Here is a 26,895-nt window from a genome sequence, read left to right on the forward strand (position 1 = left end):
AAAAAGGGTCTTTGTTTTGTATGGGGTCTTGTTTTAATATTTTGTTGCCCCAGGTATATAGGCTACTCAGAAACATATTTTCCTGTCCTGTTTCCATCCCTTCTTCTTCTTCTTTCTGTGCCCTGTTTTACTGTTCATTGTTTCATTTTTTCCACCTTTATTTCTTCTCCTTCATCTCCGAGTTAAACATGACAGGAGAAAAGGCCATCACTCTTAAAATCTAAGTGAGATATGGTGGCTGGGGTAAGGCGGGTTGTGCTGAAGCAATTCTATTGTTTTATCCACTAATTCAAGTTTTGGGGACTATTACACAGGGTCCCTTATTTTCTGTCTCATTTTTAGCAGGAATTCTGAATACAGAACCTGAATGAACCTCCTGCTTCAGAACATGGACCTGGTATTATGATTGTTCTGGAATTCCAGGCACACTGAGTATGCTCTCTGCTGACACTGAGCCAGTTATTCAAGGTTCAGCTTAGGCCAATGCCTGCTTTCGACTTGTCAGCCTGGCCAAGACTGCCTCAGTTAGCCTGAGACTATCCTCACAGGTGGGTGTCTGCTCTCACTGTGACCCAACTCTGAGATCAAATATTTCCCTGGAGCTAGCTTTTCATTCAGTTCATTCATTCAGCCCCGAGATCCCCACCAATATCAAAGGGATATTCCCACAGGGCATGATGAACAAGGCCAGACTTGCCCTTCTGATTGAACTAGCAGGACTATAGGAGTGGGGAAGTTATTATTTCTTTGAAATGTGCTTGTAACACGTAGGTGAGCAGGGGAGGCAAGAGGCCTGGCATCACACAGTTTTCTGTACCTTGCCTTTGCCAGTTTTTGTTATAGAATTTCTGATCCAGGGGAAAGATACATAAATAAAATCATTTATTTTACCAGGTTTAAAATAGGGATGGTCACAAAGCATATTTCTAATTTGGACCATTGTACATTTGTAGGCATTTTTCCTGTTCTTTCTATACTTTAATGAAAGCAGCTTATCAATCTATACAGTATGCACGATTGTCCTCTTAATTAAATAATGCCTGATGCTTATGAGGTCAAAGACCAGTTAGTTTTACCTTTTATCTTAAGGCTTCATAACTCACTAATCCCGAATAGCTTGAAAATGTCTGCTGTTGTCACATAAGGGGCAAGAAGATGGATGACATAGCACCGGCCTTTCATGGGATCATATCATTACCTTCAGATACAGGGAACAATATTGAATTGTTGTTTCTATTGTTGCTGTTGTTGTTACATCACAGTATGACATGATACAATGGCCAAGAGAGGCAAAAGACAGTAGAAAGTATAAAAGACACTTGCTGTTTGAAACTGTTCTGTACCCCAGAAAAGCCATGTTCTTTAATCCTGATTCAATATTGTAGGGTGGAAAATTTTTAATTAATTGTTTCCATAGAGATGTCACTCACACCATTGTGGATGGAACCTTTTGGTTAGGTGGTTTCTATGGAGATGTATCTCCACCCATTCAAGGTGGGTCTTCATACACTTACTGGAATCCTTTAAGAGGGAACAATTTTGTAAAAAGCAGTGAGTTGACACAGACAGAAATGTTTAGAGATGCAGAAAGGAAAAGCTCCCCGGAAGCTGTTTGAAACCAGAAGACAGAGGACCAGCAGATGCCAGTTGCATGGCTTTCCAGCTGACAGAGATGTTCTGGATGCCATTGGCCTTTCTTGAGTCAAGGTATCTTTCTCTGGATGTCTTAGTTTGGACATTTTTATGTCCTGTAAACTATTAAGTTTACCACAAACTTGTAACTTAATAAATCTCCTTTATAAAAGCGAGACTATTTCTGGCATGTTGCATTATGGCAGCGTTAGTCAACTAAAACAGACCCAGAAGGTCTTTTGTTTTCTTTTCTGCCAAATCCTAGATTTGTGATTTTTGATAAGACACTTTGTGTTTTCATCTGCACATTAAACATGACAAAACTAACCCTTGTGCTTCTTTCCACATGAGTTTTTTTTGAAGTGTACAATAGATGGTACACATTAAAGTGTTTAAAAACTATAATGTCTTCAACCAAATTACTCATGTTGTTAAGCCATTCACATCTTGAGATATAATTCCCATTAAGCATGAGTAGAAAGCAACAGGGTACAATCTGAGGTAGTACACATTTCTTCAAGTTCAATGCCAGAGTCATACAATCATTGAATTGGTGTGGAAGAAGTTGATCTTTCACATTGCATAGAGTCATTGAGGATTTGATCCTGGGAGCCTACTCCTTGTCAAAATAGGTGAACCAGAAGCAGAAGAAGAGATGGGTCCTCATCAATGAAATAAAAGCTGTGAAATGATCATAAAGATATGACTATTACAGGCTTGTATCTAAAATTAAGGAGCACCTGCTGAATTTATATCACAGAGATAGGAAATACTGGCCCAGGGCAGATGGGGGTGGGGTAATCTTTCTTCTCAGTGAGAAAATCTGCCTTCTATCAGCAAATCTTTGTCACAGCACTCCAAAGCATTCTTGGAATTCCAGAGTGACCCAGGCCATCATGGATAACTCGAATTTCTCCCATCACTATAGCTATTCATCACCCTGGATCATAGAGAATTCATGAAACAGATGCCTAATGACTGGGACTCCTGGGTCTCTGAATAACCTACACTAAGCTCATCAAATTGATGCTAGACGAGCTACTGCCAGAGCTCCACCAGCACCTCACAGCCTCCATCATGCGCTGTGAGACAACAAGCTCAAAAGAATGTGCAGAACAGACAATGTGGGTCATTCCCAGGGGTGAGCTTTGGGAAACAGAGGTATGTGAGGAACCCTGAGGATTTCCCATTGTAGTGCAGAATATTTTTTATTTTGTGGGCCTTTGGCCCATGGCGCCAGTTCACTGTGTTTTACAGAATATTCTATATGCCATGCTTCATTAAGTATCTACTTACAACCTTATGAATACTAATTTTTAAATCTTTTATTAAGACATTCAAGAAAACAAAATTTTAATCTGCTTTTCTCTGGGTAATTTCAAAGCACTTATGTCAATGGTGCCAAAGAAGACAAAGATCTAATAACAAGGGAGGAGCATATATCCCTGGTGTCTCCTACAGAGAAATCAGGTGAACATGAATAAACACATGCATTATTTGGGAACCCCATCTCTCTTATAGTATAATACTGAGATATGGGGAGCCAAGCCAAGGTTTTCCTCTCCTGTTTGTGACTGTTTAGATGAAATTCCTCTACTCTACTGCAAACATTTCCTAACTGAATTATTTCAATCAGTTGATCAGACTTTTTGATGTTCACAAGATTGAACAATATGTCTTCCCCACTGCTCCTCAAGTGGAGGTAATTAGTCACATGTAAACATACTGTAGATAGGATAGAGGTGTATCTTTTTTTTTTTTTTTTGCTCCTTCTCCCCACTTCCAGCTGCAGTTGTGGTATGAGCAGAGACAACATGTTATTAATAATTTTATTTGAGGAAATATTATCTCCTTAATATCTATGTCTATGAAATCAATATTGTATTATCTGTACTCTTCAATTCTTATCACATAACATACCTCATTTATTTGACATATCACAAAATAAAATATTTCATATAAGTGAATTTTCTAGATAACTATAATATATCCATTCAATCTTTAAAATGTGCTTGATTTGAACTGTTTTATATGAAAGTGCCTCTAAAACACACTGAATGCTTCTCTTCACCTTAAATTGTAGTTACCTGCCATAATTTTGTTCTTTATTTTGCTTGAAGAGTCAGGGTCACGTATTAGCTGATTTGGTTTTAATACAAAAATGCTTTCCAGTATAAGTTGCGAGGACCACTTGCCTGTATACAAAATGGCTCCAGGCTAGCATGATGCTTATTTATCCATAATTGTTGAGTCTGCCTTTTCTCATTTCTCTGTATCTACCATCACAATATGACTATCAGCTTGACATCTTGCTAAGTCCAATAGGCTTGTCCTTTCTAATATATTGTTTCTAATATACCATGAGCTGGGAAATCATATTTCTAAGTGTGTTAAAATTTTCTATAGAACACGAGTACACATGTTCAAAGTGAATATCAGGGGGACTACTACAAATAAAATACATGAACTTAATATATAGGTTGAGAAATCCATTTGGTTGCTCATGGGTTTTTAAAAATATCACTTACGATTTCTCAGCTGAATTTCAGATAGAATAAGTGACCAACAGAAAAGTGAAGTGATCCAGTATTTAGACATATGAGATGGCTTTCAGCCATATTTATTCACAGCATAGCTTTGATAAAAGCATGGCATGTGTAATCATGAATGTGAAGTAGATCTCAGAAGGAATGATTGTATTAGAAAAGGTCCCTTAAACATAATATGTACTGGGTATTTTTTTTTTATTCTTTGGCCATTGATAAATATTAGTTTGGCCATTTTATCTCCTGAATCGGTGGCCTTTTCCTTGTTAATGCCATGGGTCTTGTAATTGCTAGAAATGTCCAAGGAGAAGGTTTCCTTGACTACAACAGGCTCTCTGTCTTGTTCATGCTCTACATGGAATGGACATATGCTGTATGGAAGGAGCAGGAGAGGGACTAAAGCTGTATCATCACCAGATAGGATGGTCTCCACTAGGAGACAGAAAGATGGTAGACTGCCCTGAAATAGGTCAGAAGAAATCATTTTGAAAGCCTTAAGAGTGGCGGTTTCTGAACTCTGTTAAACAAAAGTCTCTAAAAGCAGCTCCTGCCTTTTCTCCCTAAAATCTGACACCAGAGGAAGCTGGAAATTGGGACAGCTGGGATAATCAAGGACTTTTACAAAGGACTTGACTGGAAAGGAAGATAAGTCCTTATTGGCTTAGCAATCCTACTTCTCTCCCTAAACAGTTAGGAAGCTCAGTTTCCAAAAGAGAAATGTGATTTGTTTTACTGCCAGTGCCTGGTAAATCCCCCAGTTCAGACTATTCTCTTTGTATTCAGAAGGAAGGGGAAGGAAAAGAGGAAGGGGAGGGGGGAAAAGAAAGAAATATAGAAAGGAAGGAATGAAGGAAAAAGAGAAAGAAAGGAAGGAAGGAAGGAAGGAAGGAAGGAAGGAAGGAAGGAAGGAAGGAAGGAAGGAAGGAAGGAAGGAAAGAAAGGAGAAAGGAAGGAAGGAAGGTAGGAAGGAAGAAAGAAAAAGAAAAAACGTTGGTTTTCTGAACCTAATATGATAAATTTACATATTTCAAAAGTTTGAAGTAATTTCTGAACCACAGCCCAGTACTTTTGACTATTATATGGAAATATATTAAACTCAATCTACTTTTTCATCTGACACAGAGTTTCCATATTTCCATAAATCAGAAACAAATTGAAGTTCTAAAAAGGGTTGTGATAGATTAGAGTCAATTGGCTTATTTTTAAAACATAGGTTGAGAGATCATAAAATATTCTTTTTGATTATATATTTGATTCCTGTCTCATACCCCAAAAAAGACTCTGTAAAATATGTCACCACAAGGAAGGGCTCTATGGTGGGAAATATTGGCCATTCAGCTATCTTGTTAATCAACAGGTATTTATTGAGCACCCAATGCCTACTAATCCTGTGCTTAGTAGCAAAACAAACCCAAACTGGGCCCTTACAGAGCTTGCAGGCCAGTGGGGCAGACAAGCATTAAATAAATGCTTATAAAAATTTAATACTTCAAAAATAATTGTGGTGGTCAGGGTGACCTCTCGGGCCTGAGTGTGCATCCCCAGCCATGCTGTGCTCACTCATGGGGAGACAGGCCTGTGGGGGCTCTGGCCCAAAGAACTAGCCCCCAACTGTTCATCAGAGAAATGTGCCAATTCTTCCTGCCTGCTTTCTACAGGCCCTGCATCTCCCAAAAGAAATTTTCCCCAAATTCGAATCCCAGTCCACATGGCAGCCCTCCAGCCACTAGAGTGTTCCACATGGCACTGGCTTGTGTAACCTGAAAACATTTAGGTCATTTTTCTCATCTGTACAATGGGTTTCAATTCCTGCCAGGGCCATCACACAGTGCTGGTTATTTAAGTTGGAGTCTGCCTAGCAACAGCATTCTTATTCCTAAAGAGATTAATATGCAGATCTGGCAGAGGATGGAAATTAAGTGCAGAACAAATAACTTAACCAAGTACAGTTGATTCTTCACCAGTTCCTAAGCAGACAGATGTTAAAGAGTGGACTGGGGTGAAGATGCACCCACAAGTATAAAGATTGAAGGAAGGAATGGGATTATGGCAACACAACAAAATGCTTTGGAACAACTGGAACTTGACTATTTTGAGAACATGAAACCAACAGTAAAGAAGACTCAGAAAATTGTTATTAAGAAGAAAGAACCATTAAATGTGGCACCTAGATGTTAGCACAGGTTTCTCTAGTGGATTAGCAGCTACCCAAGACATGCCTTTTATTAATCGATCTCCTGAATTAGATGACTTAGATACCTGGCAAGAAAATACCAGTGCATAAGAGGAAGAAGAAGATGCAGTTTGGCAAGCAGAGGAAGGTCAGAGGCAGCAGGAAATAGCAGTGCAAGAAAAGAGAGCAGCAGAACAACAAAGGAAGAAGATGGAAAAGGAAGCCCAGAGGCCAGTGAAGAAGGAACAAACAAAACAGGTGTGAGGCCTCCCTAAAAAATGATCTTGAGATGTCATAGTGGCAGTAGGAGAAATCTGAGCTCCACAACCCAAGCAAAATTCGTATGGATTTAAAAGTATTTTCAGAATACAAACACACTGCTTGATTTTAATGCATTTATCAGATTATCCAGGACACTACAAGTCTCCCAAAGTACTTTGAAGTTTTAATGGTCGAAACTTAAAAAAAGAACAAAAAAGACATGAGACAATATTTTTTATGACATGCTTTAAATTTGAGACAATGATTGCTGTAGGGGAATAATTACAAGTGGAATATACCAGTACCTCTTCAAGCTAGTGTTTCTAGCTGAATAAATGGGTATAAATAATATTATGGTGGAAAAGTACTCTGCTATTAGGCTTTCCTTCAGTGTGCATAATGATAAAACAAATTTTAAATATCTTTTTGCTTCCATGATTACCTGATCTAAATCAGACAGACTGTGTTCTAGTTTGCTAGCTACTGGAATGCAACACACCAGAGATGGATTGGCTTTTAATAAAAGGGGATTTATTTTGTTAGTTCTTTAGAGGAAGGGCAGCTAACTTTCATCTGAGGTTCTTTCTTATGTGGGAAGGCACAGGGTGATCTCTGCTGGCCTTTTCTCCAGGCCTCTGGGTTCCAACAACTTTCCCTGGGGTGATTCCTTTCTGCATCTCCAAAGGCCTGGGCTGAGCTGCGAGTGCTGAGATGAGGTATGCCAACCTGCTTGGGCTGTGCTACATTGTGCTCTCTCATTTAAGTACCAGCCAATTAAGTCAAAGGTCATTCACTGCAGCAGGCATGCCTCCTAGCCTACTGCAGATGTAATCAGCAACAGATGTGGTTGACGTACCATTGGCTCATGTCCACAGCAACAAAACTAGGTATGTTCACCTGGCCAAGTTGACAACTAAATCTGACTACCACAGACTGTAAGACTTTTTCTTATTTTTGCTGTCAGAAACTGGTATTTGCATACATTTCCTCTAATTTGAAAATGTATCATTTGGGACAACATTAAGCAATTTGATGATTTTGATTTTTGTTCAAGATAATGGCATTAAATGCAATAATTTTATTATAAAGATGTTCTACAGTTTTATTTTTTTAGTTGCTGTTGCACTAGTGTAAAAATATTTGTAATTTATATTGCATGTATAAAAATATTGCAGATCACTTAAAATGATAGGTTTGTTTTACATTATTATGACATGTGGGTGTTTAAAGCTAGTATCTAGTATTTTTTCACTTTCATTGTAGATTATAGGATGTGTGGTTTCTTTAAGTACCTTTGTTCGCCCCCACCAAATTCATTAATTTACAAATGCAGAAAGTCATCAGTTATATTACAAAGCTTTTAGATGATTTCTATGTCAATTTTGTACATCTGATGTAATGTAGGCTACCTGTATTGTTGACTAGACAGCATTACTGATTCATTAAATTATAAACCAAGGTAGGAATAGTAACAGTTTTATTTATGGTTTCTGACTTATTTCAAAATAGTATCTTTAAGAATTAGGCATATATTCTGTTCATCAGGGGAAAATTTAGACTTGATAAGAGAAGTCTGTTGACTTCTTCTCTACAACTAAAATAAACCCAGTTTGATTTTCTTTGGCTTTAGAAGTTTAAAAAATCTTTAATTTCTTAAAAGTCATTGCCCCAAGTTAACATTTTGTGAATTGTTAAAATGTCATATACAATTTACAGGCCAAACACTGCTAATATATTTGAATTAGTGATATTTTATGGTTAAATCATAAGTTATACAATGAGAGCTTCCTAAGTCTTTAGTCTAAGCTTCCAGACACTATATGTGATTATAGAATCAGTTGAAATTTAACTTTAGTAAAATGTTTGTTTCTTGTTATAGTACAAAACAACATTCCTGGTTATCGTGTTTTTTAGAGAATTTCTGCCAATAAACTCCCAATTAATTAGAAAAAAATTAATTGTGGAAAGTGACCTTTAAGAAAAGATTTGGGAATTGTATAAGGGGGGTAGGGGGGGAGACCATATCCAATCCTATGAATCAGCAATGGCTTCCCTTTGGATGAGACATTCAAGCTGAGTCCTGAGGTTAAGCAGGTATTAACCTGGTGAAGAGGGGAAAAGAATATGCTTGGCAGAGGGAAGGGCAGATGCACAGCCCTGAGAGGAACCCTGTTTGCTCAGACCAGTCACGTGAATTATGAGTAAGCATGTTAAGAATACGTGTGGTCATCAAGTACTCTTGCTTGTGACCTTGCAGCCTCCTCCTCCACCCCAACCTCACCAAGCTCTTGGAGACATCGCCAACCCCACCAGTTGCTCAGATCCCTCCCTCCTCCAAAACACTTACTATTTTATTGACTTAGTGATAAGGACTTATTGATTTGAGTTTGAACTTTCAAAAATTCTTCTCTTCCTCTATGCATATATATTTCACCTTTCACAACTAGACCATCAGGAAGGGAGAACAATGGACTTGTCCAACATGGCCTTAAGTCCCCAACACCTACATTTCGAATTCCCAATGCATATTTGGCAGTTGACTGATCATCAGTGAATTATTTCTGTCCCTATGCAAATAAATGATCAAATATGCAAAGCCAATTTAAATACATTGAGTCTTACTTAAGGCCCCTGTGAGAAGTCAAGTGACTCAGACAGATGAGAACTTTTTTCCTGTGATTGTGTTCTAGTTTGCTAGCTGCCAGAATGCAACACACCAGAGATGGATTGGCTTTTAATAAGAGGGGATTTATTTTGTTAGTTCTTCAGAGGAAGGGCAGCTAACTTTCCACTGAGGTTCTTTCTCACGTGAGGAGGTACAGGATGGTCTCTGCTGGCCTTCTCTCCAGGTCCCTAGGTTCCATCAACTTTCCCCAGGGTGACTTCTTTCTGCATCTCCAAAGGCCTGGGCTGAGCTGCAAGTGCTGAGATGAGGAATGCGGTGCTGCTTAGGCTATGCTACTTTGTGCTCTCTCATTTAAGCACCAGCCATTTAAGTCAAACGTCATTCATTGCAGCAGGCAAGCCTCCTAGCCTACTGCAGATGTAATCAGCAACAGATGAGGTTCACGTACTATTGGCTCATGTCCGCAGCAACAAAACTAGGTATGTTCACCTGGCCAAGTTGGCAATTGAATCTAACTACCACAGGTTGCTTGATTGTGTATGTGTATGCTGCAGAGTAAAATACATAACATGATTCCAATTTTGTAATATATGAATATATGACAGTAAGTAGAGCAGAGTGGTTAAAAGTGGGACACAGCCCAGCTTGCTGGGATTTGAACCTGAACTCCGCCATTCACTAGATATGTGATTCCTTTGAGGTAACCTCCCACTGGAGGGCTGCATCCTCTAACTAAGGTCATAATCAGTGTAGCCTCTCTGCAGGACTGACTGCACCCTGCAGGAGTTGATAACAGCTCCTATTCTTGCCCCTTCATCCTGGGACGACAATGCCTCCACCCTTAGCTGGCTATCTCAAAGGTATGAACCTATTCCTCATAGGTTCCCTACACCTTGCCCATACCTTTGTAACTGTCTTTTATTAGACCCTTGAATTATTCAAATTAAGCTTGCCTTCCCTTTTCCTGTTGGAGCCTGACTGACACAATGTGACTGCTCAGTAAATTCAAGGTGGGTATTACATAGGTAAGAAAAGAAGTGCAAAGGCTGAGACTCTAGGGCTGGAGCAAGTGATCTACCAATAGTACAAGTTATTTGTCCTTCGCAGAGCTTAAGGTCTTCTTGCTTTGGGGAAAACAGTATATATACGCTCACAAAGTATTAGGCAATGGGCTAAGCAGATTGATGACCAGACTAGAGGAAATGTCTGGCTCCCAAATTAATCCTCCTAACATGTATGTAAACAGCTCCCTAAACACAAGCCATGCAAAGCCAGCAGGGGCTTCAGACTCTTAGGACTTGAAGCAACTTCTCAGGATGCTAGAGGAACCTGAACCTCATCAACAATAAAATGCAAGGCTACCCTGGTTAGGAAAGAGGGTGATAGGAAAAGCATTTATTTTTGATGTGGGATTTTTGTGGCATAAAAATCACTGGCTGTTTTGGGCCATATAATTTTCTTTCCATCATGCAGAATAATTGAGACAAGCATTAGCAAGTGCGAAAAGAGAGCAGATGAACAACTGCTTTCGGTTATCAGCTTCTCAGGCCAAAGCTTTGTTTGACCTAATCTCACCTGTTGTTGAGTTGCTTGTGCAATCATGGTGCTACAAATAAATAAACCATGTTTATTATTATTATTATTAATATGGTTTATTAATAATATACAGTCTTCCCACTCACATGTGCTAGCCAATCCTCCCTTTCTATATGCACTAAAATTGCATGAGCTGGGTAGTTCCCAAATAAAAAAGGTAGATGCTATAACTGTAAGAAGGGCGGTTGTCTAGTGATTAGGAATATGAATTCTGAAGTCAGAGTGCCTGACTTCACATCCAATGCTATCACTTCATCCCTGAGTGCCTCAGTTTCCTCATCTGCAATAGGAGGATATTCATACTTCTTTAAAGCAAATATATACAAATTGCTTAAAACAGTGCACAGCACATACATGCATTATGGAAGTATTAACTGCATTTGTATTTGACTAAGAACCAGAAAAGACTTTCTGAAATCCTGATGAGATAGGAATAGGGGTGTCAGGAAGGGAGGTAGAAGGGTTTTGGGCACTGGAATTGCAGGAGTGAGCTAAACAAGCAATAGAAGACACGGATACTATATTGTAGAGGTAGATAACTATATAAACATCACATTGATTTTGTTCCATCATGTTACTGCACCTGCCACTGAGATTAAGACATACAGGTCTATTTTACAGAGGATATCAATTTCTTTGAGGACTCTGGGTGGTTACATGAAAAGGCCACATTTTCTAAAGGCCAGTGAGTGTACTGATGAAAGAGGCATCCTGGATGCCCAGGTATTCACAGGTGCAAGACCTGGTGTGGCCACCCTGCTCCAGAGTGTGGGCCTTGTGTTCGCAGATTCAGAAGCTCAGTTTTGTTATAGTCCCCAGTGCTGATCAGTATCTGGGGAACAGACTCCCAATAACATATATTCACAAGAGCATAATGTATAAATCAGAAAATAAATATATTTCCTAGAACTTATTTCTTTCCCTTGCCAAGAGAGATATGTAGGATACCCTCAGGATATGATCTCAATGTACCTGAGGATGTGAGGGAGAAACCAAGGAGCTTGAAGTCATAATCAGATGGGTACTTAGTGAGGGAAATAATAAAAAATGAGTAATATAGTCACAACTGAAATTTCTGACCATGAACCACTCCCTTCAAGAGAATGCCATTCTAAGGACCAGATCCTCATGTCATGTCACATTCAAGTTCTCTCTTCTGAATCAGATAGATCTCCATTTATTTTAACTATTTCTTGTCTCTGCCCCATGCAGACCACTGATTTTATTAAAAGATTCTTTCTTCAGAAATTTAGACTAAGCAATTTTAGCCTGATTTCTATGCCCTAAGCCTTCTCCTTCCTACTGTGTTTCTGTTCCTGGAGGTAATGTCTAATTATTAATACCATATGTCGTATGATTTTAATGAATTTAATGTTCAGAAGGGACTCTGGGAATACTATCTCATATCCTCTTGCAGACTATCCACTGCCAGAGACAGGGAGTAGAGTAGGGGGTGGGGAATCATTGACTTCTTGGCAGCCCAAGAAGACCTGAACTGAGGGTCCAGGATTGAACTAGGTTTAGGGGAAGGGTGGGCTTACACACCCTAAGATGACTAAGAGACACTTGCATGCAAAAGAAACATTTGAGCAAAAGATGAAAGCAAGAAAGAACACAGATTTAGAGAATTGAGTGAAGCAAAGTTCTTGCAGAGAAGGAATCATGCAGGGAGCTTGATTCAGGATGAGAGAAATAGATAGAACTATAATATGGGCTTGAATGCCATGTGAAAAAGTTAAGATTATATGATATGAGCAGAGACGACCTAATGAATATTGTTGAAAAGGAAGGTGACATATGCAAAGAAGAATCACTGGAAAATTAATTTGGCAATGATGCATAGAGGTGAGTGAAGAAGTAGGTTTGGAAGAAGAGGTGGTATTGAATCGCTCACCAGACTAAAGCAAAGGAAAAGTAAAACTTGAATCCATTCTTAAATTTGTATATACTCATCACCCTACATAATTATATTAGCAGGAAAATATCAGTGATAATATTGGAGATAAGACTTCTCCTACTGCCCACTTACTCAGAAATTATAAGAAGCCATAGAATTAACCAAAACAGTTCCAATTGCCTTTTCATAAAGGCTGTTTCCTGGTTCCATCCAAAAGTGAACCAGTTCTTTTTATCCCAGGTAAATTTGTATGGAGCAGACCTCAGTGTCTGGAAGGGAGAGGGCTGGATGAAGTATCTGGAAACAGAGGAGTCTTGAAGACTTCTTGCTTAACTAATATGCTAGAGTTAACTTCTGCATCAGGGCACAAGTTACGATTGAGAATGTTAAATTTAATATCAAGCTTAGGACCCCATTTGGACTTCTTACTCCAGTAAAATAATAGTTGAGCTAAAAGCCTGTTAAGCATCCCTAAAGAAAGGAATAGAAAGATCAAAGGTGATGGTGTAGTTATACAGAAAAGGTAGGGTTTAACAAATGAATATGATTGATGAATCATTAAACTGTGTGTTTTAGTTGTCAGCATCTTAGAGCAGCTAGAAGTAAAAACCTAAAATTGTGAAATTGTAATCCATGTCGAACTCTGAAATATGTTCTACAACTAATTGTGGTGCTGTGCTTTGAAACTTATTGCTTTTTTGTATACGTGTTATTTTTCACAAAAGAGAAAGAAAAAAAGTCAATTGTGGTGATAAAAAAATATTTATTCTTTCTAGCCTCCTATATTCTGGAGCAGCTAGAGAGAAATCTAAAAGAATCGCATGGTAGCCCATGACAAACTCTGGAATCTATCCTGTAACTACTTGTTGAAGAGTGTTTAAAACAATTGCTTTTTTTATTTCTTTGCTTTGTATGTATGTTATATTATACAACAAGAAGGTTTTTTAAAAAAAGTATTGGTAGAAGAAATAAATAAGTAAAAAATTAAAAATAAAAAAATAAAACCAACAACAACAAGATAAAAAAAGTATTGGTAGAGTCCCTTGAGGGTTCAAAAGGGAAAATATATATATACATGTATGGACCTATTAAACTTTTCCATCTGGAAAACCCCAGGTACCCTCTTAAACATTGGGGACTCCCAAGAAAATAGGCCAAGCCCTAGATTTTGAAGCTTGCCCATAGGAAACTTATTTCTGTAGAGGAGAAGCTAAGACTACCCATAAGGAGGCCTAAATTGCTTCCAGGAAGCTTCTTTGTTGCTCAGATGAGGCCTCTTTCTCTAAGCCCAAATCTGCATGAAATATCATTACCTTCCCCCCTACATGGGACTTGACATTCAGGGGTGGAAATCTCCCTGACAACGTGGGGCATGGATCCTGAGGATGAGTCTGACCCTGGTACAATGGGCCCAAAGCAGAAAAAATATGTAATAAAATGAGGCATCAGTGGCCAAGAGAGATCAAATGGAGCCAAGAGGCTATTCTGGAGGCTACTCTTATGCAAGATTCAGTTAGATAGTGCTGTTAACTCTTAAGAACACCTAGAGCTCCAACTGAGGCTCTACAAAGGTTTTATACACTAGGTTTTCTCTCCTGGAACTTATAATTCCAAGAGGGTTCCTAGGTAAAATAAATCCTGAAACACAGATTATCAATTAATTAATCCCCTTATCCTTTGAGGTTGACACCCCTTCTCAACATGAGAAAGTCAGAAGAGACATTGCCCAAAGATCCTTACAGATTGGGAGAAAGATCAAAGGAGAAGAAGGAGGTATAACAGAGAAAATAGGATTTAACAAATGAGTATGACTGCTGAATCACTATATTAATATTCCTTCTAGCCTCCAATGTTTTGAAGCAGTTAGAAGGAAAAATCTGAGGTAGTGGAATGGTAGACAAACTCTGGGATCTTTTCTGTAACTACTTGTTGAAGTGTGCTTTGAAAATTATTGCTTTTATCTTTTTTTACTTTGTATATATGTTATATTTTATAATAAAAGTTTTTTTTTTTTTTTTTTTTTTTAAAAAGCCTGTTAAGGCTATTTCCAGTACTTATATCTAGATTCTCTACAATCTGTGAATTAAGGCCAGCCCAGCAGACTGGGGTCAGAACTAATATTCATTCATCTGTTCATTGGACAAATATTTATTGAGAATTTAATATACGTCAGGGATATATAGGAAAGACATGGTCCCCACCCTTATGGAGCTTATAGTCTAGTGGGTGAGTCAGGCAATAAACAAGAAGTCAAAGGAAACAAAAAAGATGCAGTCACAGAGAAGTAGGGAAAGATTCCTACTTTAGTTAGGAAGTCAGAAAATATCTTAAGCGACATTTAGAAGATGTCTTCAGGATGAGAAGAAATGAGCAATACATAGTGCAAGGGAAAGAGCTTTCTTGGCAGAGGGAACAGCAACTATTAAAGCCAAAAAAGGACATATGACAAATAAGACAGGAGAGGAGGAACAATAGCTTAAATTTACTAGACACTTTCCATAGGCCTCACAATTTTCCTATTAATAGTGTTCTAATTTGCAAGCTGCTGGAATGTGATAAACCAGAATGGAATGGCTTTTTAAAAGGGGGTTTATTAAGTTACAAGTTTACAGATCTCAGGCAGTGAAAATGTCCAAATTAAGGCACCAACAAGAGGTTACCTTCACTCAAGAAAGGCCGACGAAGTTCAGGGTTTCGCTCTCAACTGGAAAGGCACATGGTGAACATGGCAATGTCTGCTAGCTTTCTCTCTAGGCTTCTTGTTTCATGAAGCTCCCCCAGGGGTGTTTTCCTGTTTTCATCACCAAAGGTCTCTGACTGTGTGGGCTCTCATGGCTCTTTCCAAAATCGTTCCCTCTTAAAGGGCTCCCATAAGCACCTCTAAATTGAATGGGTGGAGACACATTTCTATGGAACCCATCCAATCAAAAGTTACCATCCATAACTGGGTGGGTCATATCTCCATGGGAACAATCAAAAATCTCCCACCCAGCAATATTGAGTGAGGATTAAAGGACATGGCTTTTTTGGGGTCCATAAGAGATGCAAACTGGCACAGGTAGGTAGTACTATTATTCCCATTTTACAGAAGAAAAAACAGAGGCAGAGAAGTTAAGCTCCTCTACTGTGGTCACAAAGATTGTAAATGACGGTACTGAGATTGGCTCCCTGGAAGTCTGACTCTGGCATTCACCTATGCTTTGGAGTATGTAAGAAACTGGAATATGGCAGTGTCATCAGGAATGGCACTGTAATAATGGAAAGGGAAAAGCCTGTAAATGAGACTGAGAAGGTTTGGCTAAGAAGGATTTCAAAAAAATAGCAGTCTATAGAGTTACAGAAGCCAAGACAGGAAAATATTTTGAAATGAAAGAAAATATTCATCATACTGCTGGATATCAAATAAGATAGGGAAGGATCATGTGGATTTGGTCACAGGAAGGTTCTGGTGACCGAGTAAGAGTAGGTCCAGTGGAGGACGAGGATGAAATTAGAAGTGTGGCTGTAATCTCAGGCAAAGCAGCATAGACCCCTGGGCAGCAAGACCCAGGATACAGAAAGCTTGAGCCAGGTGATGTGCTGAGATCAGAAAGAGCAAAGAGTTTAGGAGGAAATAGGGAAGACTACCATGTCGAAGCCAGGGTCTGGAAGAGGAGCGATCAGAGAAACTAACCCCATCCAAGAAAAGATGATTTTAGGGTCTTAAATATCTCCTGCTCTCTCTATCTCCCTGTAATTTATGTGACTGTCAATACATGGGTTGCACACATCCATTCCTCAGATAGAGTCCAGAGTGATTGGAAAGTCATGATCGACTTAGGAATGACACAAAGAAAACATTTATCTGCCTATGACATGCTGTGGAGACAATAGTAACTAAGAGAGTTCTGGTTTCTCTTTTCATGGGCTTACTTGGGATGGGGGAATGGAGAAATGGAGGATGTCCAAGGGAGGGGAACAGAAAATAAGCAATTATATACATAAAATGATGTCAGATAATGGTAATAGTATCATAAATCAAACTAGGTCAAAATAAGGGACTAGATCTTTTAAATAGAATATCTGAGAAGTTCTTAGGGTGATGACATTTGAGCAGATATCTGAATAAAGTGAGAATTGGGATGCAATAGCAGTTGGATTTATTTTAAAGCACTTACCTATGTAGGATGACACTTTAGAGATTGTTCTGGAAATGCCAGCAAGTCCTCAAATGGGGAAGTATCTTCCAAATTGGTAATTACCTATAATAAATAACTGAGGAACAGGCCTCCAAGAAATTATAATGTCCTGAGCAGTGACTTGAAGCTCTGCCTTTCTTTACATGTCTGGGACAGAGTGAGGCCAGTTAATACCTGTGCCGGTTTGAAGCTATTATGTACCCCACAAAAGCCATGTCCTTTAATCCTCATTCAATATTGCTAGGTGGGATCTTTTTGTTTCTATGGAGATGTGTCTCCACCCATTCAAGGTGGGGTTGCTTACTGGAGCCCTTTAAGATGGAACCATTTTGGAAAAAAGCTTTAGAGGCAAGAGAGCCAATAGAGTTGAGAGCTCACACAGCCAGAGATCTTTGGAGATGCAGAAGGAGGACACCCCTGGGAATCCTTATGAAAGTAGAAGCCAGGGGAGAAAGCTAGCAGACACTGCCATGTGTCTTTCCAGCTGACAGAGGTGTTCTGGACCCATAAGCCTTTCTTGAATCAAGGTAGCTTTCCCTGGATGCCTTCATTTGGACATTTTCACAGCCTTAGAATTGTAAACTTACAACTTAATAAATTCCCCTTTGTAAAGCCATTCCATTTCTGGTATATTGCATTCTGGCCGCTTTAGCAAACTAAAACAATCCCTGAGCCCTAGGCAGAATGAAGGCACTGTCCCAGTTGGCAATAAGCTCTGACTAGATGTTACTGAGTTGTGGGGTGTGGGAGTGGTTGAAGATTCCAACTCACTCCTATCCACAAAAACATCTTTTCTCTCATTCCCCTCTAAGGCATTATTATACCCTTTTCTCCTGGTGGGTTCTCAGAACCACAGCCCTGCTACAGCCCTGTGGTAGCAAGTCTCAAGAACAGTTTCCTCACCACACCTCCTCCTCCAAAAGGAACCTAACCAGACTGAAGAAATACTCGACCCAGCTTCCATCAAAAGCTTAGTCTTTTTACATTTATTTCTCCATTGCAAAAGTACCTCCACCTGAAAATCCAGACCTAAAAAATATAAAGGCCCCCACTAAAGGAGTTGAATTTTCTGCCTGGAAATGTCCTTTCCACCATTAATTTTAAAGTTACCTGAAAGCTGTTGCAAAAATTAGAACTAGAATTCACTTGTTTCTTTCCCATCCTGTCCCACTAAGATTCTTTTATAAGAAAATTTATTCCCATTTGGGGGGCTCTGAATGCCAGTAAGGAAGTTTGATTTTCTAAATTATACACCTCTATTCTGGCTTTTGGAATGCACTGCTTTCCTGCATAGTGCATGAGTTTAAAAGGTAGCAGTCCTTTCTTTTTAGTTTATTATAACATTAGCCCTAAATTGGGCAGTGGAACACTTGATGATTTTCTTAGCTATAATAGGCATAAATGTCTCCTGTAATAAAGCTGAATGTCTGGAGGTAGGTTTCCCTTCCTTGGCAAATGCCATGTCTACGCTGTGTGCAATGCAGTTACTCCAAATTTTCTATTTCAGCTGGTTAATATTTGTCACCATGTGATATGTTGTGCATTTCCTTATAGCATATCAAGCCTACCTGAAAGACATATTACTTCAATTAGGCATGTCAAATCATCTGCCACAAGAAAGTTCAAAATGCCCTCTCTGCTACCTGATAGAAAAGTTCATTTATTCAGAATATGGCTGGAAAGTTGGCAAGGGCCCAGCTGTTCATGGAGGGAGAAGTTGCTATAATAAGACACAAAAGCAAAGAGCTCACTTGTAAGAGAAAGCGGATGCCCAGTGAAGGCAATGTGAGAGATAACACAGATGCACCTCTTAAATGAGTTTAGTTTACAATACATTGCAGTTCCCAGTTTGACTTAATATAATTGAATCTTGACATGATCCTTGGAGATTTGGAAACTCTGTTAGTTATTCTGCGTTGCTTTGACACACCACCTGCATATTTTGGGTGCAGATGACATGTGTCTCCTAAAGCCTCCTCATTAAAGGTTGACATGCAAATTGTCACATTTATACAATTTGCAACTCATGGTATATTTGGAGTGGGGGTGCACAGAAACATGATAGGACTATGACATGTCATAAGTTATCAGGCTGTCTTTTCTCCCTGCAGGACTATCAAGAATTCAGAGGAACAGATGCTGTTAAGTTATGAGCAATATTAATGAAGTCCGAAGAGGAGAATGGAGGCTTTGTATCTTTCTCATAATAGGAATCCTCCGAATCATTCTTATCACTACCATGTTTTCTGACACATTTTCATAGTTAACATGGTATGTTCTGGCTCAGGCTTGTGGTTCATAGACCTGTCCCCTCCTGCCTACTGTCTCCAAAGCTCTTTCCTTCTAAGACAATGTTTTTCAACCTTGGCAGTATTGACGTTATGGATACTTAAAGATTATTCTTTGTTGGGAGGTCCATTCAGTGCATTGTAGAATATTTAGCAGCATCCCTAGGCTCTACCTACTAGATTCCAGAAGCACCCCCAGATCATGGCAATCAAAAAATGTCTCTAAACATTGCTAACTGTCCTATCGGGAGTGGGGAGACTAAATCATCCCTGCTTGAGACCTTTCCTTTAAGGATTTGGAGAAAAAGCAATGCCATAGTTCCCAAGACAAGTAACTTGACAATTCTCAACCAAATTGCAGCCTGTTGGCATTTTTCAATTACTGAGAGAATACCCCTTATTTCTTCATGCTAGTAATGGAACTATTAAGGAGACTCAAATATTGGACTACAACGATGTGTGGATATAATTATGTTATATCCTGTTCCTTATCAATCTTGAGAGAGATAAATAAGTCATTTACATGAACTGGATTAAACTGTCCAAAGTGATGAGATAGCTCACAGTCTGTTCTGCAAACATATGCCAGAGGACATGAAGATCTCACAACCTTTATTACTCTTTGTTTGGTCAACCACAACAAAAGCAAGGCATTATTCTGCTGGCTGGAAAGTGATTATAGCTCAGACTTCAGTCATGCCTCCTATATGAAAGGCATGTCAGGAAGCAGTGAGATGGGATTCCCAGGAGACCATGAAGGGTATGAGTTGTAAATACTACTGTTGCCAGATTTCAGCTTCCAGGTACTTGCTGCAAGAAAGAATTCAAGGGCACAGCACAGCATAGAGTAAGCAGGCAGAAAATTTATTAGGTAAGCATATAAGAGGCCATGTAGGCACTCTCACAAAGATAGAGATGAGGGAGGTGAGAGGCAATAGGCAAATTTTCTTTTATAGATTAGCTTTACTTATTTCCCCTCCCCCTTCCTTGTTCAGGGCTTTTTCTTTTACCCTTCCTTCTCTCCAGAGCAGTGCCTAGTGGTAGATAGTGCCTTTGGGTGAGTCGTTTGGTTCAACCCTTTTGTGTGGATGACAGACTCAGGTAGGAGTTGTTCAGCTCCACGCTTGTCTGTAGTTGACTCACTCAGGTGAGAGTCATTTGTCTCTACATGGGTCAGCTGTCACCAAGTGTTTCCCATAAGTGAGTAGCCCCTGGAGAGGGTGTTTGTGCAAGGCACTGTCCCTCCTGACCTAGATTAACCATCCTTGCTTAAGGGCTCCTTCATGGTTTTTTCTTCTCCCCTCTCTCTTCTAGCCTGCCTTATTATGACCCTTAGGATTATAAGAAGTTCAAAGTGACTAAATGATATTATAAGGCAACATGACAAAAAATACCTTATGTCTTAAATCAAGAAATGAATATCTTAGTTGAATAAATTGGCATTGATTTTTGACAGTCCATCTCTGTCTCTCTGCTACACACACACACACACACACACATAGTTGCTTGTGGCATATTTTAACCTAGGATTTGGTAGTTTCCACTTTACTGAAAAAAGGCTATGGCCCTGGACCATCGATCATTGGTGTTGCTTATCTGGAAGTTATCCTTTTTTCATTAGGACTTAAAACACCGTAGGGACCCAGGGTCCAGGCTGCACCTCCTCCTCCATTTTGAGAGCAAGTCACATAGCTGCCTACATGACCAGTGACAGACATTAAAGGTCAACGAACTTATAACTCCACCCCACCCCACCCCCAATCAGTGCTAGTAACTGTGCTGGGTTGAAAGGATTATGTACCCTCAAAAAACCATGTTTTAATACTGATCCAATTTTGTGGAAGCAACCATTTCTTTTACACCCTATTCGGTACTATAGGTTGGAAACTCAATTAGATCATCTCTATGGAAATGTGACTTACCTAGATGCGGATATTAACCTCGGATTAGAGGGAGATGTGACTTCACCCATTGCCAGTGGGTCTTGATTAGTTTACTGGAATCCTTTAAGAGAGGAAACATTTTGGAGAAAGCTTGAGAGAGCAACGAGAACCACAAGAGCCCATGCAGTCAGAGACCTTTGGAGCTGAAGAAGGAAAATGCCTCTGGGGGAGCTTCATGAAACAAGAAGCTGCCAAAATGCAATATTCCAGAAACGGAATGGCTTTTAAAAAGGGGAATTTAATAAGTTTCTATTTACAGTTCGAAGGCCTTGAAAATTAAAGCAAGTCTATAAAAATGTCCAAATTAAGGCACTAATAAGAGGTTACCTTCACTCAAGAAAGGCCGATGAAGTTCAGGGTTTTTCCTCTCAATGGAAAGGCATATGGTAAAGAGGGACTCTGCTAACTTTCTCTCCAGGCTTCTTGTTTCATGAAGCTCCCCTGGGGATGTTTTCCTTCTTCCTCTCCAAAGATCTCTGGCTCTCATGGTTCTTGTGGCTTTCTCTGAAATGTTTCCTCTTTTTAAGGATTGCAGTTAACTAATCAAGACGCACCTGAAATGGGTGGTGTCGCATCTCCCTCTAATCAAAGGTTAATACCCACAATTGGGTGAGTCACATCTCCATGGAGATAGTCTAATAGAGTTTCCAACCTACAGTACTGAGTAGAGATTAGAAGAAACCATTGCTCCCACAAGATTGGATCAGGATTAGAACATGGCTTTTCTAGGGTACATAATTCCTTCAAACCAGACAAGGCTTATGGAACTTTTTCTAAAATTCTACCCACTATTTGTAAAGTACAAAACGTAACTCTCCATGAGGAGGAGGTCCTCCTTTATTGGTTGCTGCTTAGATCTTAACTCCTCTAAGACCAGAGCATATAGTGCAAGATAATAACTGCAATATCTTACATTTTTATAACACTGTTTTAGTTAGCACTTTCAATGTACCATCTCAAGCCTTACAAGTATCACCATCCTCACTTGTCAATTGAGAAAACGGAAACTGCAATTTTTTCAAGAACATTTGGTGAGCGGCGGAGAGAGAAGAATTAAACATTGCACTTCTGCTTTTCTCAAAAAGTGGTTTCATTCATCAGTCATTGTGGGATTATAAGAGACTTACAGCAGTTGCTGAACCTGTTCAATGTTATAAGTTTAAATTCTTGGATCTGAATGACAGATGAAATGTTTAAAGAAGAAATGGCAACTCTAATGTTTTAGTGTACACTGGCTCTTTGAGAAGTTAAAATGCTTGATAAACCATATTCTTGAACTATAGCAGGACCAGTGGCAAGATCAACTGCAAGGAAGCGCAGGCCCAAAGACATTGCCCTAGGATGTATTTACTGAAATTAAATTTGTTTGACATGAACGTGAAGGCAGGCCTGCAATTAAGGGAAAATCATACAAAGACAAGAGAAGATATGCCATGTATTTAGAAAAGGAGGCATTTTCCTCTATTGTATCTTAGTAAGGATACAAGACTGGTTGGCACACTGTGTGGTGAGATCGCTAGGCATTTTTTTTTCTTTTTGGCCTGGGCAGGCTATTCCCAGGTCTCCGGCATAGCAGGTAAGAACTCTGCCTGCTGAGCCACCATCTCACTGCCTTCTAGGTAATTTTTAAGTACCAATTAGCAGAGCCACCTTCTCTGTTCAACCAAGCAAACTGCCTTTCTAAACCATTGTCTTGTTAGAGTGCCTAGGGCAACCCCTATGCTTAGCACCTCAGCCCCTCCCAGACCACTGGGTCTAGGGTAAGTGTCACAGCTGCTCTTACCATATCTTGGGCATGGCCTCGATCATGGGAATTAAAATAAAACAGAAAAAAAACAGCAACAAGGTATCTTGTGTGTGGTCCGGAGCTGTATGTATCACAGAAAAACATGCTCTTAAATTTAATCCATTCCTGTGGGTGTGAACCCATTGTAAGTAGGACCTTTTGATGAGGTTTCTTCAGTTAAGGTGTGGCCCACTTCAATCAGGATGGGTCTAAATCCTACTCCTGAGTCCTTTATAAGCAGAATGAAATTCAGAAAGACAGAGGGAGTCACAGATGGACAATCAGAAGCCAAATTCAAAAGAAGCATAAAGAGAAAGAAAAGGCAGGAGAGGCCATGTGCATTGTCATGAGACAGAGGAGCCCAGGATCAAGGAACACTGAGAGTTTGGGAAGAAAACTTCACCTTGATGATGCCTTAATTTGGACTTCTTCCTCGCCTAAAACCAAGAGCCATTAAATTCCCATTGTTAAATCAACTCATTGCAAGCTATTTGCTTGAGCAGCCAAGGGAATTAAAACAGCATCTTAGATCAGCACATAGAAAAGAATAATAGTCAGAGTCTCATGGTCTTGGACCCCTTTTAGGAACCAATTTACCCTGAGATATGTTTTAATATTCAGTGACTTACAGGGAAATCAAAGCTCATAATATAAACCTACTTTCCTAAGGTGATGAAGAGCCCATAACAAAACAATTTTGACTTAGCTGTTGCTCAGCAGATAGTTATAAAGAACATGGCCCAAGTGATGGGTACCACATGAACCCAAAACTTCAGAGATTCAGGAATTAAAGCAATCATAACTTATCAGCAATTGCCCATGTGTTATGTGTGGTTCTATGAAACAGTGTTGTCCATCTTTGTTCTCCTTTTGCAGTTGCTGTGCATCAATTATCTTTGCACATTATTCTCATTATCTCTGATTATAATAATGAGAATCCAAATTTTCCCAGGTTCTTAATTTACTTCCTGATACCAAGGGAGAAATATGAACTATTGAAAGTCTTTTGGGTGTCAATAAAGGTACAGCAATAATAACATTCTTTATGCACTTAGTGTCTAGAAAAAAAAATATCTGCTTCTTTTAGTGCCTGGTGCAGAACTATGAGTTCAGTGAAGGTGGCAATAAGAACCATGTCACATAAAATAGTGAAAAAATGATTATTCTTATCTGTGCCTTGCATTACAATGAAAATAATCTGGCTATATTTGTGGGCCTGTCTTTGACTGGACTAAGATTTTAATTTTTCCTGAAGAGTTTTGGCAACACATTAACAGCCAAGCTGGAACTTTTTGTCTGTATCTAAATTTCATGAGTATTGATAAATAATAAAGTCTTTGGGCTTTATAAGTCAGTATTTTTTTAATCAAAACACCTTTAAAATAAATCCCAAAAGGGGGAAATGTTCTGATTTACTAGCTGCCGGAATGCAACACACCAGAGACAGATTGGCTTTCAATAAAAGGGGATTTATTTAGTTAACATATAGTTCTTCAGAGGAAAGGCGGCTGACTTTCCACTGAGGTTCTTTCTTATGTGGGAAGGCACAGGGTGGTCTCTGCTGGACTTCTCTCCAGGCCTCTGGGTTCTAACAACTTTCCCTGGGGTGATTTCTTTCTGCATCTCCAAAGGCCTGAGCTGAGCAGCGAGTGCTGAGATGAGGTATGCCGAGCTGCTTGGGTTGTGCTACGTTGCCCTCTTTCATTTAAGTGCCAGCCAATTAAGCCAACAGCATTCATTGCAGCAGGTACACCTCCTAGCCGACTGCAGATGCAATCAGGAACAGATGAGGTTCATGTACCATTGGCTCATGTCCACAGCAACAGAACTAGGTGCCTTCACCTGGCCAAGCTGACAGCTGAATCTAACTACCACAGGGAACATGTGTAGTTCAGTGGTAAAATTCTCACCTGCCATGTGAGAGACCCGGGTTCAATTCCTGGCCATGCACTTCCCCCAAAAACAAACAAACAAAAAATTGAACAAATGGTGCAGCAATAACAGAATACTCATATGGAAAAAGAATGAAATGTGACCCACCGCCATATAGCATACAAAAATTTTTTTTTAATAAATAAAACCCAAGACCTCTGAGAAGTCAGCCAAGAGAAGTGAGGTCTGTAGAATTTACAGAGTACTTAGATACTACAGGAGGATGTCATATTATCAGTCTAAGAACCAGCTTCCCAATGAACAGTTATTAAATAAAGCATTGAAAAAACATACCTACCCTTCCAACAGGTATCACTTGCCTTTTTTAACCAGTCCAATTTCTTTCTTAGTGCCATGGGAATTACAACATGTACATAAACCCAACCTTGTATGAGGGAAGTCACCATGTTCAAAATGTTTTTCATCATGTCCAGTCATTTAAACACAGCAGTTAGCATTTCAAATCTGTCTACCTAATTTCTTTAGAGACTATATGCTTATTATAGAGATTTTTTTTAGACCCTGCCATATTGGAATATACTCCATCACTACATTATTTGAGTATTTATCAGTGAACTAACCCACAGCTGTACTGAATGGGTATATATGCTCATTTTTTTTTTTTCAAATTTGATGCTTATATATAAGCTGATAAAACTCAAATAATTAAATTGGAATTTTCAGCTTTTCAATTCAATGGAGTTTTTAAACCACATGGTTAATATAAAGGAGTGTACTATTTTTTTTTTTTTTTTTTTGCATGGGCAGGCATCAGAAATCGAAGCCAGGTCTCCCACATGGTAGGTGAGAATTCTGCCACTGAGCCATCGTTGCACTGCCCAGGAGTGTATTACTATTGATGTGAATAAATAAAAGGAAATAAGGGAATTTCTTTAACACAAATAGATCCTCATGATAGTGAATTTGTTTTCTTACATTATTATTATAGTGTAAACTGGTATTTCTTCTGAGACCATCTCAAATTTTAAGTTCAAATACTCACCTATCGTATATGTATGGCTATATAGCAACTTTCTATTCTCTTTAATTGTTTAGTATTTTAATAGTGTGGCCTGACTTCCCTAGAAGTGTTTTTTAAACACTCACAAATACACAAAGACATGATTTTGAGCCTTTAGGGAAATTGATGCTATTAAAACCTCATCACAAGGTTGGTACAATCCCCACCCCCACAATCTATTTTACAATATGCATCCAAAGGACAATAATTTCCTTCTTGCCTTTCATCTCATTTGACTTAAAACAATTTGCAGTATGCAATGCATATTTTAGAGCAAATGAAAATTTTCTGATCAGTGAGTCATTCCATCTAAAAAAATAAAGAAAGTAAAAGAAAAGATATTCATGTGGGCTACAATTATTTGGAGAACGTTTCTGGAACATTATTTTTTAACACTCCTCATCATATTTTTAGATCTTTGCTTAATAGTGTAAATTGAGATGTTAAACAGCCCTTTGAACTTTATTTGGAATAAACTACTTTTTGTATCACTATTTTAGGAATACCCAGGATGTAACCAATGGGGGGAGAGGCTATTCCACCAGTCTGCACTCTGGAAGTCTGCAGGGTTCCATCTTTCACAGTGTGCACTACATGTGTAAGCTGCTATTAACGAGAACTTGTCATGATTAAGGGAAAAATTAGGTAGTCCTTTGACTGTCAGGTTGTTACCCTAATGAAAAGCTGTCAAGATAATTTTCTTTTACACTGAAATATCTCCATCAATTACTGTTAGCTGATTGCCAGAATGTTAACCTTGGTTTGTCCTTCAAATCTGCTCTTCCCAAAATGTATATAAATAAAGACATGGTATTAAATACCTCCTGTTGAAGGTTGATTTGTTGGATTTTTTTTTTCCTTTGCTGTAATATAATGTCTTAATCGTGAGAAAAAAAATGTTAAGCATTTTCCTGGGATTAAAAAAAGTATACCTGAAAGGGTGAAATTAACTCTAAATTTTACAGCATTTGCAGGTCCTGTTCAGGCTTTTCAAAGTCTGTAGAATTATTCTATGA

General features: G+C 39.0%; 2 long non-coding RNA genes and 1 pseudogene across 3 annotated transcripts in view; 2 read left to right on the top strand and 1 right to left on the bottom strand.

Annotated features, from left to right (window-relative positions):
- Positions 1-1,228, bottom strand: part of LOC143646207 (uncharacterized) — a 34,052-nt gene extending 32,824 nt beyond the window's left edge. Inside the window, exon 1 of the long non-coding RNA XR_013157381.1 lies at positions 1,077-1,228. This is a non-coding gene — a long non-coding RNA (uncharacterized LOC143646207). The remainder of the gene's footprint in view (positions 1-1,076) is intronic.
- LOC143646208 (uncharacterized) lies at positions 434-26,680 on the top strand. Of its 2 annotated transcripts, XR_013157383.1 has the most exons (3): positions 434-548; positions 19,021-19,180; positions 26,380-26,680. It is a non-coding gene; the product is annotated as an uncharacterized LOC143646208 (long non-coding RNA). The 2 variants fall into 2 exon arrangements; XR_013157382.1 differs by lacking the exon at positions 26,380-26,680 and having other exon boundaries at positions 19,021-19,226.
- On the top strand, positions 2,659-6,615 carry LOC143646368 (receptor-binding cancer antigen expressed on SiSo cells pseudogene; annotated as a pseudogene).
- Positions 26,681-26,895: the final 215 nt, after the last annotated feature.

Source organism: Tamandua tetradactyla, chromosome 9 (genome assembly GCF_023851605.1).
Source record: "Tamandua tetradactyla isolate mTamTet1 chromosome 9, mTamTet1.pri, whole genome shotgun sequence".
Lineage (NCBI taxonomy): Eukaryota > Metazoa > Chordata > Mammalia > Pilosa > Myrmecophagidae > Tamandua > Tamandua tetradactyla.